Source organism: Eriocheir sinensis, chromosome 14 (assembly GCF_024679095.1).
Source record: "Eriocheir sinensis breed Jianghai 21 chromosome 14, ASM2467909v1, whole genome shotgun sequence".
Classification (NCBI taxonomy): domain Eukaryota; kingdom Metazoa; phylum Arthropoda; class Malacostraca; order Decapoda; family Varunidae; genus Eriocheir; species Eriocheir sinensis.
This window is the reverse complement of record NC_066522.1, coordinates 14,893,792-14,910,252: the sequence shown is the minus strand read 5'-3', so window position 1 is coordinate 14,910,252 and position 16,461 is coordinate 14,893,792. Positions and strand designations below refer to the sequence as shown.

Sequence of the window (16,461 nt, the reverse complement as noted above, 5' to 3'; positions counted from 1 at the left end):
AAAAGAAGAGAACTGAGAGGAAACTAGGTGTAAAAATGTATCAGAAAATGTGCTGAAAAAAACGGAAAAGAAGGGAATAAGGCAGAGAATTAAGAGCAGAAAATCGAGCAGAAAACACGTGCTGCTAAAGTGAAAATCAAAGAAAACGATTAAGAGAAAAAAAGTGTAAAAGTTGAATCAGAAAATACGCACAGAATAAAAAGGGAAATGCAGGGAGTAAATAAAAAAGGATTAAGGAGCGAAAATTGAGCAGAAAACACGTGTTGATAAAATGAAAGTAAAGGAAAGGGATTAAGAGAAAAAATAAGTGTAAGAAATAAATAAAAAATACGTACTGAAAAAAAAGGAAATGCAGGGAGTAAATGAAAAGGATTAAAGAGCGAAAGTAGAGCAGAAAACACGTGTTGCTAAAATGAAAATAATTGAACAGGATTAAAAGAGAAAAAATCAGTAAAAAATTAATCAGAAAATACGTGCTGCAAAAAACGGAAATGAAGGGAAAAAAAGTTAAATAATTAAGAAACGTAAATTGAACAGGAAAAAAACGTGTTTCTAACCTAACAAGTATAATAAAGTTAAGAACGTGAGCGAAAAGGATAAGAAGAAATAAGAAAAGTAAATCAGAAAATGTGTGTTTCTTGACAAGGAAGATATTGAGGAGCAGAAAATAGAGCAGAAAATTCGTGTTCCTTGCCTAGTAGAAAATATAACGAAGTGAAGGACGTGAGAGAAAAGATTTTAGAAGAGGAAAAGTTATCATACAATACATTTTTCATAACTCGTAAAAAGGTTAAGGCGTTAGAAATAGAAAATCGAAAAGAAAATGCGTGTATCTTACCTGGATTTTAGAAGCACAAAAGTTGTCATATAATACATTTTTCTTAACTCGTAAAAAGGTTAAGGTGTTAGAAATAGAAAATCAAAAAAAAAAAGGCGTGTTCCTTACCTAAACATTACTATGAGGCCAAGAATGTGAGAGAAAAAGATTAAGAAATGAAATATCAATCATACAATTCGTTCTTTCTTTAGCCATAAAAAAAAAAGGTTGAAGGAGTTAAAAGCAGAAAACTGAAAGGAAAATGCGTGTTACTCGCAAAAAAAAATAAGGGAAGAAAGTGACACAAAAGAATACAGAGTGAAAAGATTAAAAAGTGAAATATCAATCATAAAAAAAAAACATTCTTTCTTTACCTATAGAAAAAAAAGGGTTGAAGAAGTTAGAAGCAGAAAACTGAAAGGAAAATGCGTGTTACATACAAAAAAAATAAGGGAAGAACATTAACCAAAAGAATAAGAAGTGAAAAAATAACCAGAAAATACGTAGACTTGTTGAAAAAATGTGGGGCAGGATTTTTTTAACCTCAGTATCCTCTATTTATAGTTTCAGCGGTGCATTTTTCAATACTCAAGAGGCCAGACGCACCAATAACGGACATATTTCTGGGGTGTGTGTATACGTGTTTGTGTGTGTGTGTGTGTGTGTGTGTGTGTGTGTGTGTGTGTGTGTGTGTGTGTGTGTGTGTGTGTGTGTGTGTGTGTGTGTGTGTGTGTGTGTGTGTGTGTGTGTGTTCACGAAAAAAAAATATACAGACATCAACATTATAGCATTTTGCAGAGAAACAAAAAATAAATAAAAACATTTCGGATTAAGAGATTAACAAACAAACAAACAGAAAAAAAATAAGAGATGGCTAAAAAGGAAAGCTGGAAATAACAAGCAAGCAAATAAAACGAATAAAACACAGAGGAGCAAAAACGAAAAGAAAAGAAAGAACGAAAAAGAGAAAAATTATAAGAAAAAGGAATCAAGGGCAACAGAGAAGTGATAAAGAGTAAAAGAAGAAAGAAGAAAGGAAAAGAAAAGAAAGAAAGGACACGAAGAAAAAAATAAATAAAACGAAGGCAATAGAGAGATAAATCGAAAATAATAATCCGTAAGAAAAAATAACATAAAGGCTTTCCAGTATGATGAGCCACCAGCCAATCAGAAGGCAGGAGCCATTTCCGAGCCTTTCTCTTTCTCCTTTCCCTTCCGTATCCCTTCCTAGCCCTTCCCCCTCCCTCCCCGTCTCTCTCTCTCTCTCTCTCTCTCTCTCTCTCTCTCTCTCTCTCTCTCTCTCTCTCTCTCTCTCTCTTCCTCTTTCCTTCCCTCCAGATGTTCAGAAGAGGGCCATATTACCTAAAAGAGAGAAGGAAAAAGAAGCAATATTGTTCCTCACTTCACTTCACGACTCTCCATAACATTTTCCTTTGGTCCCTTCCTTCCTTCCTTCCTTCCTTCCTTCCTTCCTTCCTTCACTCCTTCTCACCCTTCTCTCTCCCCTTCATTTCCTTTCCTCCTTCCTTCCTCTCCTCCCTGAGTGCTCATCCCCTTACCTTTCTCTCTCACCCTCCTTTCCTTGCTTCCCTTCCTTCTTTCCCTCCCTTCCTTTCCTTCCTCCCTTCCTTCCCTTTCTCTTCTCCTCCTTTTCTTCCCTTCCCTATCCCCCTTCCTTCCTTCCGTTCCTTCCTTCACTTCCCTTTCCTCCACCTTCCTCCTTTCTCTCCTTCATGCCCTTACGTTCCTTCCTTCCCTTCCTTCCCACCCTTCCCTCCATCCCTGAGTGCTAATCTCCCTACCCTTCTCTCTCCCCTTCCTCCCTCCTTTCCTTCCTTCCCTTCTTTCCCTCCTCCCTTCTTCCCCGAGTGCTCATCCTCTTAACCTTCCCTCTTCAGCGGCAAAAAAAAGCGCCAGATGGGAGAGAGATGATGCTTGAGGGAGCAATATGAACGCCCCTCCTGCAAGACAAGACCCGGACCCTCTGTGTGTGTCTGTGTGTGTGTGTGTGTGTGGGGGGGGGGGGGTTGACGTTTAAGAAGCCAATCAATCAATACTTCGTGTGGTGCAGATGTTGTTGTTGTTGTTGTTGTTGTTGTTGTATGAGAGAGAACAAACAGTAATATAGGTTTGATAAATAAGGAGACAAGAACAAGGTAGAGCAGTGTTAAGATGATGACTATCGTACACAAGAAAAACAGGAAATCTACGAGTATGAAATAAATGTTTTTGTTTACTATTACGTTCACTAAAAGATGCTTATGGAAAAGTGTTAAGTGATTAATGAAAGGAAATTACAAGTAGGAAAAGTACGCAGTAGGAAAATAAACTTAACCTGAACCAAAATAAAACGAAGAATGGTGTTTAGAAGGCAAGGAAAGATAAGATGAAAAAAAAATAATGTAGTGATAAAAACCGCATCCTGAAAAACAAGCAAACAAAACAAAAAACACAAGCGGAAAAAAACAATAAAAACAGAGAAAAGTAAGTTAAAAAAAAAAAGCAAATCACACTCTATAGAACTTTTCCCCTAATGGTCGAGAAACAAAAAAATATATATAAATGAATAAAAGAAAACAAGTAGATTACAAACAGCACCAAAAAAATATATGATAACGTAAAAACAATAAAAAAAATGAAGGTAAAAAAAGAAAATCACACTCTATACAACATTTCCGCTAATGGTCGAGAAACAAAAAATAAACATGAATAAAAGAAAACAAGTAGATTATAAACAATACAAAAAAATATATGATAACGTAAAAACAATCAAAGAAACGGACAAAAAGGAAGTTAAAAAAAAAAGCAAATCCCACTCTCTAGAACATTTCCGCTAATGATCGAGAAACAAAAAATAAATAAAAAGAAAATAAGAAGATTACAAACAATACCAAAAAAATATGATTACGTAAAAATAATAACGAAACTGAAACTCCAAAGCCCGACAAATCAGTGAACGCAGCATAAAAATATACCATTATGTACGTTCTTTACCTGTTCTTTTTCCTTCTTTTTTTTCCCTCCCTAAGCGATTACTTCCCGTGCGTTGGGAGGATCAAGTGCGCGGGTGTTTTTTCCCTCTCTCTCTTTCTTTCTCTCTTTCTTTCTCCCCAGTCCCCGTCGAGTGTTTTATTCTGATGTCTTTTTAAGTAGCAGCGTTCGGGGCGCCGCGAGTGACTTCATCGTAGAAAGTCGGGGAAGGTTGTTAGTCGATACGTAAACAAATGATTAATCGATATACTACAGTACTATTTATCTGACTCATTAATACAACTTCGTGACTGGATGCCTAACTTGCTAACGGAATAACTGTAGGACTCACTGATTAACTGACTTGAGGAATGACTGACTTACCGACTAACTAATCAACTCATTGGCTAGCCAGCAACTCATTATCAAACTACCTTATCAACTAAATCACTAATACAAATAGTAGACTAACTTAATTAACTAATTCTCTAACTCATGAAACTGACCTCTCTTTTGCCTCTTATCCTGTCTCATTTTATTGGAGAAGCGCCTGATGGGCTTTTATGCTGCTTTTTATTATTTTAACTAACTAACTACATGGATAACTAAGTGAAGATATAGACATACAACTCATATTACTAACTCTCTAACGAACGCACTAAATAGATAGATAAATAAATATACATGCAAGTAAAAATCATAAAGACAAAGAGACAAGGTTCCTTCAACGAGGCAGCAGCACCAACAACGAGAAGAAGAAGAGGAGGAAGAGGAGGAGGGGGAGAAAGAGGCGTTCAAATCGAAAGTATATAATCACGATCACTTCCATCCCACGCTACATTAGACGATTCTACTCAGACCCTAATATCCCTCCTCCTTCTTACCCTCTCCCTCTTCCTCCTCCTGCTGCCCTGACCCTTCCTCCTCCTCCTCCTCTTCCTCCTCCTACCCTTCCTCCTCCTCCTCGTGATGCGATGAAGGCAACATAGACGAGAAATTCTGCATTGATGAAGCCAATAATGATCTTTCCGCCCCACGAATATTACAGGAACATTACTTCACTCACCCCACCTCCTCAATTTCCCTTAGCCTCCTCCTCCTCCTCCTCCTCCTCCTCTCGCTCTTTCCTCCTCCCTTCCTCGTTGCTGTTCTTGTTGCTGCTGTTGTTGTTGTTCTCTCCTTTTGATATTGTTTTTTTTTCTCATACTTTTTTTTCTTTTCTATTTTTTTTTACTTTTTTCTTCTACTCTTCGATTATTTTTTTTTCTTTCTGTCTCTTTCTTTCTCTCTCCCTTCCTTCCTTCTTCCTTGTTGTTGTTGTTGTTGTAGTTTTCTCCTAATGTTCTTTTTCCTCATCGATTTCTTCTTTTTATTTTTATTTTTCTACTTTTTTATCCTACTTCCTCGTTCATTTATTCTTATTTTTGAATCATTAACTTTATCCCTTCCTCCTTCCTGTTTCTTTTCCTTGTTTTTCTCCTCCTCCTCCTCCTCCTCCTCTTTTCTCATTCATCTTCATTTTACTTCTCTGACTTCTCTTTTTCTTCTTTTCTTCTTCTTTTTCTTCTTTTAGTAATTTTCTTTATATTCTTGTTCTTATGTTTCCTCTTCCTGTGTTCTTATCAATATTTTCTTTCCGTCTTCTCTTGATTTCTTCCTCCTCCTCCTCCTCCTCCTCCTCCTCCTCCTCCTCCTCCTCCTCCTTCTTTTCCTTCATCATCTCCTTTTTCTCCTTTTTTTTCTCTCTTCCTTTCGTACCTTTATCTTGTTCATGTTCTTCTTCTTCTTACTCTTGTTTTGTTTTTGTTTTTTATATTTTTTTCATTCATTCTTTTTCCTTTTCTCCTTCCTCTTCGTCTTCGTCTCCTTTTTCTTCTTCTTCTTCTTCTGCTTCTTCTTCTTCTTCTTCTGCTTTTTCTTCTCTTTCTTTTTCTTTTTCTTCTTCTTTTGCTTCTTCTTATTCCTTCTCCTCCTCCTCCTCCTCCTCCGCCTCCTCCGCCTCCTCTTCCTCTTCCTCCTCCTCCTCCTCCTCCTCCTCCTCCTCGCAGACAGACCCCTCATCCACCCCTCATAGCTCACTTACAGACTTATCTCTCCTCATAAAACTCTTGAGGCTAAGTACTAAAGTTTTTAAGTGTTCACCCCTAAGTCAGATTAGACCAGAATATACATCATTATCTTCCTCTTCCTCCTCCTCCTCCTCCTCCTCCTCCTCCTCCTCTAATATTCAACAATCAATATTCTCATCCCTTTTATTTTCCCTATTCTGTTGCTTGTATATAATTCTCCTCCTCCTCCTCCTCCTCCTCCTCCTCCTCCTCCTCCTCCTCCTCCTCCTCTTCTTCTTCTTCTTCTTCTTCTTCCTCCTCTTCTTCCTTCTTCTTGTGCTCCTCCTCTTCCTCTTCCTTCTTTTTTTCTTTTTGCTCTCCTCCTCCTCCTCCTCCTCCTCCTCTTCCGCCTTTTTCTACGCCTCCACCTCCTCTTCCTCTTCCTACTCTTTTTCTTCGCCTCCTCCACCTCCTCCTCCTCCTCCTCCTTCATTTAATTCATCTCCACTCTCGTCCTCTTTTTTTTCCTCCTCTCATTCCGCTTCTTTCCCTCCATTTCCTCATTCCGCTGATTCTCGTCTTCCTCCTCTCTCTTCTTACTGCCTCATCTCCTTTCCAAGACTTCTTTCTCCACCTGTTCCATCTCCTTCATCTTTCTTACCTTCGTTTATTTCTTTTTCTTCTTCCTCTTCCTTCTTTTCCTCCTCCTCTCTTTTGCGTGATTCTTGTTCGTCTTCCGCGCACTCCTTTCCTAGTTCTCCTCTTCTCTTCTCTTCTCTTCTCTTATCCCTCTTCCTCCTTCTCCTCCTCCTTCTCTTTCTTCACCTCATTATCATGCATCCATAACAGCCCCTCATCTTTTCAGTCATTTGATATTTCCGTCATTATTATCAAGTTAATTATCCTCTCCTTGTCTTCGGATCTGCTTCTTCATCTATTCCTCCTCCTCCTCCTCCTCCTCCTCCTCCTCCTCCTCCTCCTCCTCCTCCTCCTCCTCCTCCTCCTCCTTCTCCCTTGACGTTATCTTATTCCTTCGTCTCTCTTTACTCTCCTCGTCTTTCTCCTTCTCCTCCTCCTCCTCGTCTTTCTTGTTCCCATCATCATCATCCTGCTCTCGTTACGTAAGCCTTTTTTCGTTCGTCTCCTTCTTCTTCTCCTTTATCAAGACCTTCGCTCCTTCCTCTTCAGATTCCTATTCCTCCTCTTCCTCCTCCTTCTCCTCTGATTGGAATTCTCTTGTTATCTCCTGATTAGCATAACTTTCTACTGTGTCGCAATCGTTACCTGACATAGTTTCGACGATCCACAAATTTTTGTTTCCTTTCTTCTTTTCTGCTTCTCTCTTTATTCTTCTTAATATTTTTCTTCTCCTTCTTCGCTTCCCACCTTAGTTTCCCCTTCCATCTCCCCTTCCTCCTCCTCCTCCATTCTTCTGTAGTCCATCATTCCTCTACTACCTCCAATACCTTTTTTTCTAACCCCTCCTTCTCCTCCTCCTCCTCCTCCTTAACCTTCTCCCATCTCTTCTACTTACAATACTTTTCTCTGCCTCCTCCTTCTACTCCATTTCCTTTCTTTTCTCCTCCACTTCTTGTTTCTCCTACTCCTATTCCTCCATACTCTCCTATCTCCAAACCATTTTATCTGACTCCTTCTCTCACTCCACCTCCCCCTCTTTCTCTTGCTCCCCCTTCTTCTACTCCTTTTCCCAGCTCTCTCTCCTACCTCCAATACATTCTTTCTGCTTCCTCCTTCTACTTTTATTTCTTCTACTCCCCATTTTCGTTCACTTCCTCCTACTTCTACTCCTCCCACCTCTTATTTCAATACTTTCTTAATGACCTCCTCCTCCTCCTCCTCCTCCTCCTCCTCCTACTACTACTACTACTACTACTACTACTACTACTACTACTCTTTCTCTCACTCTTCCTGCACTTGCTCTTCCTCCTCCTCCTCCTCCTCCTCCTCCCATCACTCCTTCATCCAATACCTTCTTTTTGCCTCTTCCTCCTACTTTCACTTCTCCCACTCGTCTTCTTCCTCCTCCTCCTCCTCCGCCTCCTCTTGCTCTCTCTCCTCCAGTCACTGCGGGAATACGTCATTATCAGCGCTCAAGCAAGGTGTGTGAAGGAATCTCAACCTCGCAATAGCAGAGCATTCCGCCAACCAGCGCTAAAACCCGCTAAAAGGAGTGAAAAGAAAGAAGGAAGGGCGGAGGAAGAGGAGAGGAGAGGGTGGATGGAGAGAGGATACAGGGAAGGAGAGAGTGAGAGAGAGAGAGGCATGATCCCACTTCCTCCCTCTCCTCTCTTTATCCTTTCTCTCTCTGTCCTTCTCTTCCTTGGGTATTATGTATGTTCTCATGTTCCTCGCAGTTCGTCAGTTTAAAGTTATTCGTCTTTTTAGGATTTGGGATGTGTGTTTTAAAGGCTGGTCGGTGTCTCGTGTGGCTGTGTTTGGGTCCAGTTCTGTTGTGCTGGTGATGGAGAAAGTAAAGGAAAAGGAGAAAGAGAGTGATGGAATTGGGAGAAATAGATAGAGAAGGAAGTGAGCGAAAGAGGAGTGAGTGATTGAAAGAAAGGAAGACAGACGGATAAGGAAACAGACAGACAAACAGACACAGACAGATGAAGTGTGTGAGTGAGTGAGTGAGTGAGTGAGTGAAAGAAAGGAAGACAGACGGACAAGGAAACAGATAGACAAACAGACACAGACAGATGAAGTGTGTGAGTGAGTGAGTGAGTAAGTGAGTGATAGAAAGAGACAGACAGAAAGACAAACAACGCCCAAAGAAGCACTTGCGGTTATAACAAGAAAAGGTGATATGAAAAAGGGAAGAAACAAACACACAAAACACACACAAACAAATCACAAACACATCAGAAACACAAAAAAAAAATCATCACCTTACATCACAGGAACAAAAGATAGAATTAAATGCACAATAAAACTACGCCGGAATTCCCTCCTTAAGGAACTCCAATGAAATTTCTCCCTAGGGGGCCTTCCAATACCCTCCCCCCTTCCCCCCCCACCCCCAAAGAGAGAGCTGAAAAGGGGGGGAAGTTTTCGAGGAATGGCTCCGGGAACTCAAAGCGGCCGTAAAGGGAATAAAAGGGAGGAGGAGGGGGAGGAGGAGGAGAAGGAGGAAGGGAGGTAGAGGTACAATTGAAGGAAAAGAATGGAGAGAAGAGGGGCATTAACGGGAAAGAATGGGGGAGGAATGAAAGGGGATGAGGAAAGAAAGGGGAGATGGAGGGAGAGAAGAGAGATGGGGGCAGAGGTACGATGGAGGGAAAAGAGGTAAGAAGGGGTAGTAAATGAAAAGAGTAATGAGGAAGGAAAGGGAGAAGTAAAGAGAAGGAGGAAGAGGAGGAAAGTAGAAGTACAATGGAGGGAAAATAATAGAGAGAAGAAGAGGAATTAGATGGAAAGAGTGAAGTAGGAAGGAATATGAGAGGAGAAGTGAAGAGAAAAGGAGAGATGGACGGATGGAAGGAGGAATAGAAAAAGAGTTGATGACAAACAGATGGACAATGGGAGGAGGAATGACGAAGAAGGGGAGGAGGAGGGGAGGAGGAGGATGGGGGGAGGAGAATAGCAGAGGAATATTGAGGTTAAGGAAAGGGTGAGAAGACTGACTGACTGACTGACTGACTGACTAACTGACTGATTAAAGGAGGATTTAATAGTGAAACAAAGAAAGAATGGGACGCACTAACCTACACAAACACACAAACACACACACACACACACACACACACACACACACACACACACACACACACACGAGAGAGGGGTGAGTCGGGAAGGGGAACAGAAAGGAAAACAAACAGATGAAGGTCACAGAGGCGTTAAGCTAACAACATTTCGTTTTTTGCGGAACCTGAACGCGTAAAGTTGGGGTCCAAAACATGACTCCCTGAGAGTAATAGAAGGATCACACACACACCCCTCAACCCCTTTATCCAACCCCTTAAACTATAATTCTAAACTCCATTATTGTAAGGTTGTTCCCTGTTGGTCTTTGGATCCCCTTTATTTGCTTTTCCTCCTCTTCCCTTTCTCCCTCTCTCTCTTTAGCTTGTCCCTTCTCTACCTCTCCTCTCTCTCTCCCTCTCTCCTCCTACGCTTCCTTTCTTCCTCTCTACCTTTAACCTGAGTCCCTCCTTCTCCTCTTCTTCCTCCTCCTCCTTCTCCACTCTTTATCATCTTCTCCTTCCTCCTCTAACTTTCTTTTCGCTCCCTTGTTAGCCCAAACAGCTCCTCTTCCTCCTCCTCATCCTTCCTTCCTTTCCCCTCTCCTGATTATCTTCTCTTCCTTCTCTCCACGTGCCGCCTTTTCTTTCCTTTTCTTCTTCCTTCTTCAGCTGGTCTTCCTTCTCTTTCTTCCTTCCTTCATCTTCTCTTACTTACTTCTTTTCCTCTAAACGGCCCTACTTACTCATCTCCTTCAGCCCCATTTTTTTCTCACTCCTTTTCCAGTTTTCTCCTTCTTTCTCTCCTCTTCGCTTTCCTCCCTGTGTCAATCCTAAATCTCATCTCCACCTCCCCCTCCACTTCCTTCTCCTCATTGCCGACTTCTCTCTCCTTCCTATATCCAATCCCCTTCTTTTCCTCCCTCCTTTTCCAGCTGTAATTATCTCCATCATCTCCTACTTCCTCTCCTCTTCGCTTTCCTCGCTGTCTCTCCTAAAGCTCATCTCCATCTCCTCTTCCTCCTCATTGCCGGGTTTTCTCTCCCTCTCTAGTCTCCAATCCCCTATCTTTTCCTCCCTCATTTTCTCCTTCTACCTTTCCTCTTCACTTTCCTACGTGTGTCTATCCTAAATCTCATCTCCACCTCCTCTTCCTCCTCATTGCCAGCTTGTCCCTCTTCCCCTCCCGAGACCTTCCCTCCATCCCACTCCTGTCGTGTCTCGTCTTCCTCTCCCTCTGGTATCCTTCCCTCCTTCCCTCCTTCCTTCCCTTACTGCCTCCCCGCCCCCCACTGCCCCCGCTCCCCCCTCATCCCGTTGAAAGAGATGCCTCGAAGTAGCTTGGCCAAGTTGTTGATGAGTTTGGTGTTGCAATTGAAAGTTGTGTGTTGGGGGCGTCACTGAAACCCAGGACTCTCTTCTTCACTTTTTTTTCTTTCCTGTCTTTTTTCTCTTCCTGTTTATCTCTTTCTCTCTTTCGCTCTCTATTTCGCTTGGTACAGATTTCATTCCCTTCATTCCATTCGTTAGTCTTCCCTCCTTTCCTCTATTTCCTCCATTTTCCCTTTTTCGTTTTCTCATTTTCTCCTTTTTCTTTCATCTCTTTCTCTTCCTGTTTCTCTCTTTCTCTCTCTTCTGTTCGCATGGTACCGTGTTCATTCCCTTCATTCCATCTGTTAGTCTTCCTCAGGCCTTTCCCCTATCTCCTCCGTTTTCCCTTTCTCGTTTTCTCATTTTCTCATTTTTCTTTCCTCTCTTTCTCTTCCTGTTTCTCTCTTCTCTCTCTTCTTTTCGCCTGGTCCAGTCTTCACTCCCTTGACTCTTCGCCATCAAATCTTCCCACCTTTTCTGTTTCCCTTCCTTCCTCTCCCGAACACGTATAATCTTCCTTCGTCTTTCCCTGCTACTTTCCTTCCTTCCTTCTTTCCCGCCTTACACGATGAAGACTCAATCGATGGCTAATATTTGAACGAGTGAGCAATATTAACGATACACAAAGAGACAGACAAACAACGAGAACTATAGTCATTTGATCAGTAGCCAGACAAACAAACACACACACACACACACACACACACACACACACACACACACGCATACATACACACATATACACACGCTCACAGTCCATGAATCAGCACGAGACAATTCCGAATAACTGGCCGGGTTGGTAAAACAGAGACCACCATCGCTTTTGACGTATACAACAACGACGGTGATGAGAGCGGAAGTCAAATGAATGGCGGCGATGAAAAATGAATAAATGGATACGCCGACAGCCTCCATTAAAAAAAGGAACATGTGTATAGAGAAAACAAATGAATGGGAACATAAATAAGTAAAAATAATAAATAGACACCGACAGGATATTAAAAAAAACGTAACAGGGAATAGAAACAGGGAATAGAAACCAATAAAAAAAAGATTAACAAAAAAATACAGTATCCATTAAAAAAGGAAATCGTGTATAGAGAGAACAAATAAATGGAAAAATAAATAAGTGAAAATAATAATTAGACACCGACTGGATATTAAAAAGACGTAACAGGGAACAGAAACCAATAAAATAATGATTGACAAAAAAATACATTACCCATAAAAAAGGAAACAGTGTATAGAAAGAACAAATAAATGGGATATTGAAAAAACGTAACAGGGTGAAGAAATAAATGAAAAATCGATAACAAATAATAACAAATAAATAAAAAATGAAATAAATGAAAAATAGATTAACAAAACAATACGTCGACAGTCTATATTAAAAAGGAAAACGCGTATAGATAAAATAAATAAATAAAAACATAGACAACGGCAACATATAAAACGAGAATGGTGAATAGAGAAATAAATAAGAAATAAAGCAAACGAACAAAAAAAATACACCGACAACATACAAAATAACGTGTAAAGAAAAAAGAAAGGAAGGAAGAAACAATGGAATCAACACGTTAGATAATATAGATAATCAGAAACAATGAATTATACAGTATTTATTTCAGATTAGGTCACCCACAAACTTGAATGACTTTTTTTATGTTTACTAATGTGAGAAAGTACTTAATGGAGGTCACAAATTTATATATCCTTTTCTCTGTCGTTCTCTATATTTTCTGCACATGATTTTGATTTCTATGTAACCCTTTTAGTCTGTCTGTTTCACTAATCACAAAAAAAGTTTACTAATATGAGAAATTACTAAATGGAGGTCACAAATTTATATATATTTTTTTTCCTATCTTTCTCTATATTTTCTTCACATGGTTTTGATTTCTATATAACCCTTTTAGTCTCTGTTTCACTAATCACAAAAAAAGTTTACTAATATGAGAAATTACTAAATTGAGGTCACATATTTATATTTTTTTTCTATTTACATGGTTTCAAATTTTATATAACCCTTTTAGTCTCTCTGTTTCACTAACCACAAAAAGTTTACTAATATGAGAAACTACCAAATTGAGGTTACATATTTATATCTTTTTTTCTATTTACATGGTTTCAAATTTTATATAACCCTTTTAGTCTCTGTCTCACTAACCACAAAAAAACACGTACCTATTTATCCACCTCTTTCAGCTGAGATGCTAATAAGGGAGTCTGCTTTATCAACCATCTCCTCTCATCCTTTCATCCTTTCATCTGTCTCTATCACCAGCTATAGACTACGTAACTCCAAGTAGCCACGTCTTATCAGTCGCCTCACACATCCATCTCTATCACCGGTCATAAACTGCAAAGCCCTACCAAGCACGTGCTCCATCAATCATATGCACTAGAAGCACATCACACCCTCTCTTCTCTCCCTCCCTCGGCCTCCCTCTCTCTTCCTCTCTCTCTCTCTCTCTCCCCAGGATCATAACTCTACCCCCCGCCACACTCTTACGCCCACACCTCATGCAGTCTACACACACACACACCGTCATAAATCCTGAGCAACTCTTATCACGCGGCTTAGAGGAGGAGGCAATGCATCACTCATTCATTCAACACGCTCACTCACTCACACATTCACTCATACTCATTAATACGCCTCCACACGCACAGACGCACATTATACGCTTTCACACAAAAAAAAATAGAGGAAACTGGGCTTTTTTTCTCATTATTATTTTCTTTTACCCTCAGCTGCTTCCTTTGCTATAAAAAAGGTCCATCCATCGATTTAGCTATCTATCTATTTACCTATCTATCCTTCTATCTATCTATCTACCACACAGTCACCATAAAAAACTTCCTTATCGTTCAAGTTAAGGCTCCCAGGGAAGAAGAGAGGATCCTTGTGGGCTATGAATAAATGAATAATGGATGAACGAGAAAACCCCCGAACTCAAAACAACTATAAAAAAAAAAAAAATACTACTACCTGGTTATTGGGTCGCTCGTAAACTTTTTTATTTTATTTTGTCGTTCAGTGTTGCGAGGGTCACTAAATAGTACGTCGTGTTGTGTTGTGTTGTGTTGTGTTGATGCATTGGCTGAATACTGGCTGATTTGGTTTTGTTCGGCTTTAAGAAATTGTGTAGAGGAAAGATAACACATGGAAGTCGATTATGAAACACTGTCAGATGGTTTAAAGTGTTTTCTTGTTGTGTTGTGTTGTGCTGAGTTGATGCACTGACCGACTGACTGACTGATTTGGTTTCGTTTGGCTTTAAGAAATCATATAGAGGAAAGATAACACATGGAAGTCGATTTTGAAACGCTGTCAGATGGTTTAAAGTGTCTTCTTGTTGTGTTGTGTTGTGTTGAGTTGATGCACTAATCGACTGACTGACTGATTTGGTTTCGTCTGGCTTTAAAGAAATCGTATAAAAGAAAGATAACACATGCAAGTCAATTTTGAAACACTGTCAGATGGTTTAAAGTGTCTTCTTGCTGTGTTGTGTTGTGTTGTGTTGAGTTGATGCATTGACCGACTGACTCACTGATTTGGTTTTGTGTGGCTTTAAAAAAAATCGTATAGAGAACAGACAACACATGGAAGTAAATATTGAAACACTGTAGGATGGACGGTTTTGAGCGTTGTGTGTGTTGTGTGTGTGTGTGTGTTGCGTAAGTATGTGCGAGTGTTGAGTGCATTACAAGATTACGTGTTGGTTCAGTGTAGAAAACTGGGCTTACAAATTGACACATATCCTTCGTATTGCATGAGTGTTGCGTGCGTGTCATGTATATATAGTGGCGTTGCGTTGCGTAGTGCTGTGTTGTGTATTGCTGAAATGTATTGCTTTGTGGAGTGAGTGGGTCAGCGCTGTGAAGGTCAAAAGAAAGAGAGAGAGAGAGAGAGAGAGAGAGAGAGAGAGAGAGAGAGAGAGAGAGAGAGAGAGAGAGAGAGAGAGAGAGAGAGAGAGAGAGAGAGAGAGAGAGAGAGAGAGAGAGAGAGAGAGAGAGAGAGAGAGAGAGAGATCCATAACAGCAGCCGTCAGAAACACTGTATTGCAAACCTCAACCAACGGGACGCAAAACAGATGAGAGAGAGAGAGAGAGAGAGAAATCAACCTTCCCTTCCGTGTGGCGTTTTGACAGACATAATAAATAGATTCCTTTTATCCCCAACCCTCACCTGAGTGTATGTATGTATGTATGAATGTATGTATGTATGTATGTATGTATGTATGTTCAACACGAATCCCCCGAACTCAGAGCTGCATAGTGACCATTTTATTTGTAACAGGTTGAATCACTCCATCAGTCAGGCAGTCAGACAGTCAGACAGTCAGGCAGTCAGGCAGTCAGACAGTCAGTCAATAAACAATCCAGTCACTCAGCCAGTCAGTCATTAAGTAAGTCAGCTAGAGGGTCATGGAGCCAGTCAGTCAGTCAGTCATCCAATCAATCAGCAGGTAAGTCAGTCAACCAGTCATGAAGCCAGATATTCAGTCAGTCAGCCAGTCAGTCCGTCAGTAAGGCAGGCAGTCAGTGAGTCAGTCAGTCAACCAGTAATCCAGTCATTAATCTAGCCAGTTATTCAGTCAGTTAGCTAGATGGTCATTCAGCAACCCAGTCAGCCAGCACCCAGCCAGTCAGTCAGTCAGCTAGTCAGTCACCCAGCCAGTCACCCAGCCAGTCAGTCAGTCAGCTAGTCAGTCACCCAGCCAGTCAGTCAGTCAGCTAGTCAGTCACCCAGCCAGTCACCCAGCCAGTCAGTCAGTCAGCTAGTCAGTCACCCAGCCAGTCACCCAGCCAGTCAGTCAGTCAGCTAGTCAGTCACCCAGCCACTCACCCAGCCAGTCAGTCAGTCAGCTAGTCAGTCACCCAGCCAGTCAGTCAGTCAGCTAATCAGTCACCCAGCCAGTCAGTCAGTCAGCTAGTCAGTCACCCAGCCAGTCAGTCAGTTAGCCAGTCAACCAGTCAGCCAGCCAGCCACATGATCCTCCATATGATCCTCTTCATTAACCAGTCGCTCCATCAGTCACAATCCCCCTGACCGATTCCATACGCTGTGCAGTATAACACACACACACACACACACACACACACACACACACACACACAGATACCCATACACACACACCACAAAACACACACATACAAACACGCATTCAGGATTTGTTCGCTAGTTGGTACTCGCCACTTTAACCAGAATGAAAAAAAAAAACTACTATGGGAAAATTGCGATGAACCACTGTCGGGATTAAGAAGAGTGATTTGCAACGTTTATTTAGACACGCGAGTTCCTTCTTTATATCCTGTAACTTAATTTTGTCAAGCATTTTTTTATGGATGGGATTACTTTGTATGGCTAGGCGTATGACTCTAATATCACTTTTACCTTACCTAATCATTTTTATCTCCACTCTTTACATAAATTTATCAAGCTTCTAACCAAAGCTGGGGATCTTAACATTTTTTACAGTATATCTACATCATTAGTCTTACCTTCAATAGCCCTTTCCAACAAAATTACCAAATCATTTTTATCTTCTTA

At 40.8% G+C, this 16,461-nt stretch overlaps 1 protein-coding gene across 1 annotated transcript in view; it reads left to right on the top strand.

Moving 5' to 3' along the window:
• LOC126998316 (nephrin-like) overlaps positions 1 to 16,461 on the top strand; it is a 135,529-nt gene that overhangs the window by 90,166 nt on the left and 28,902 nt on the right. The gene's annotated exons all lie outside the window — the stretch shown is intronic.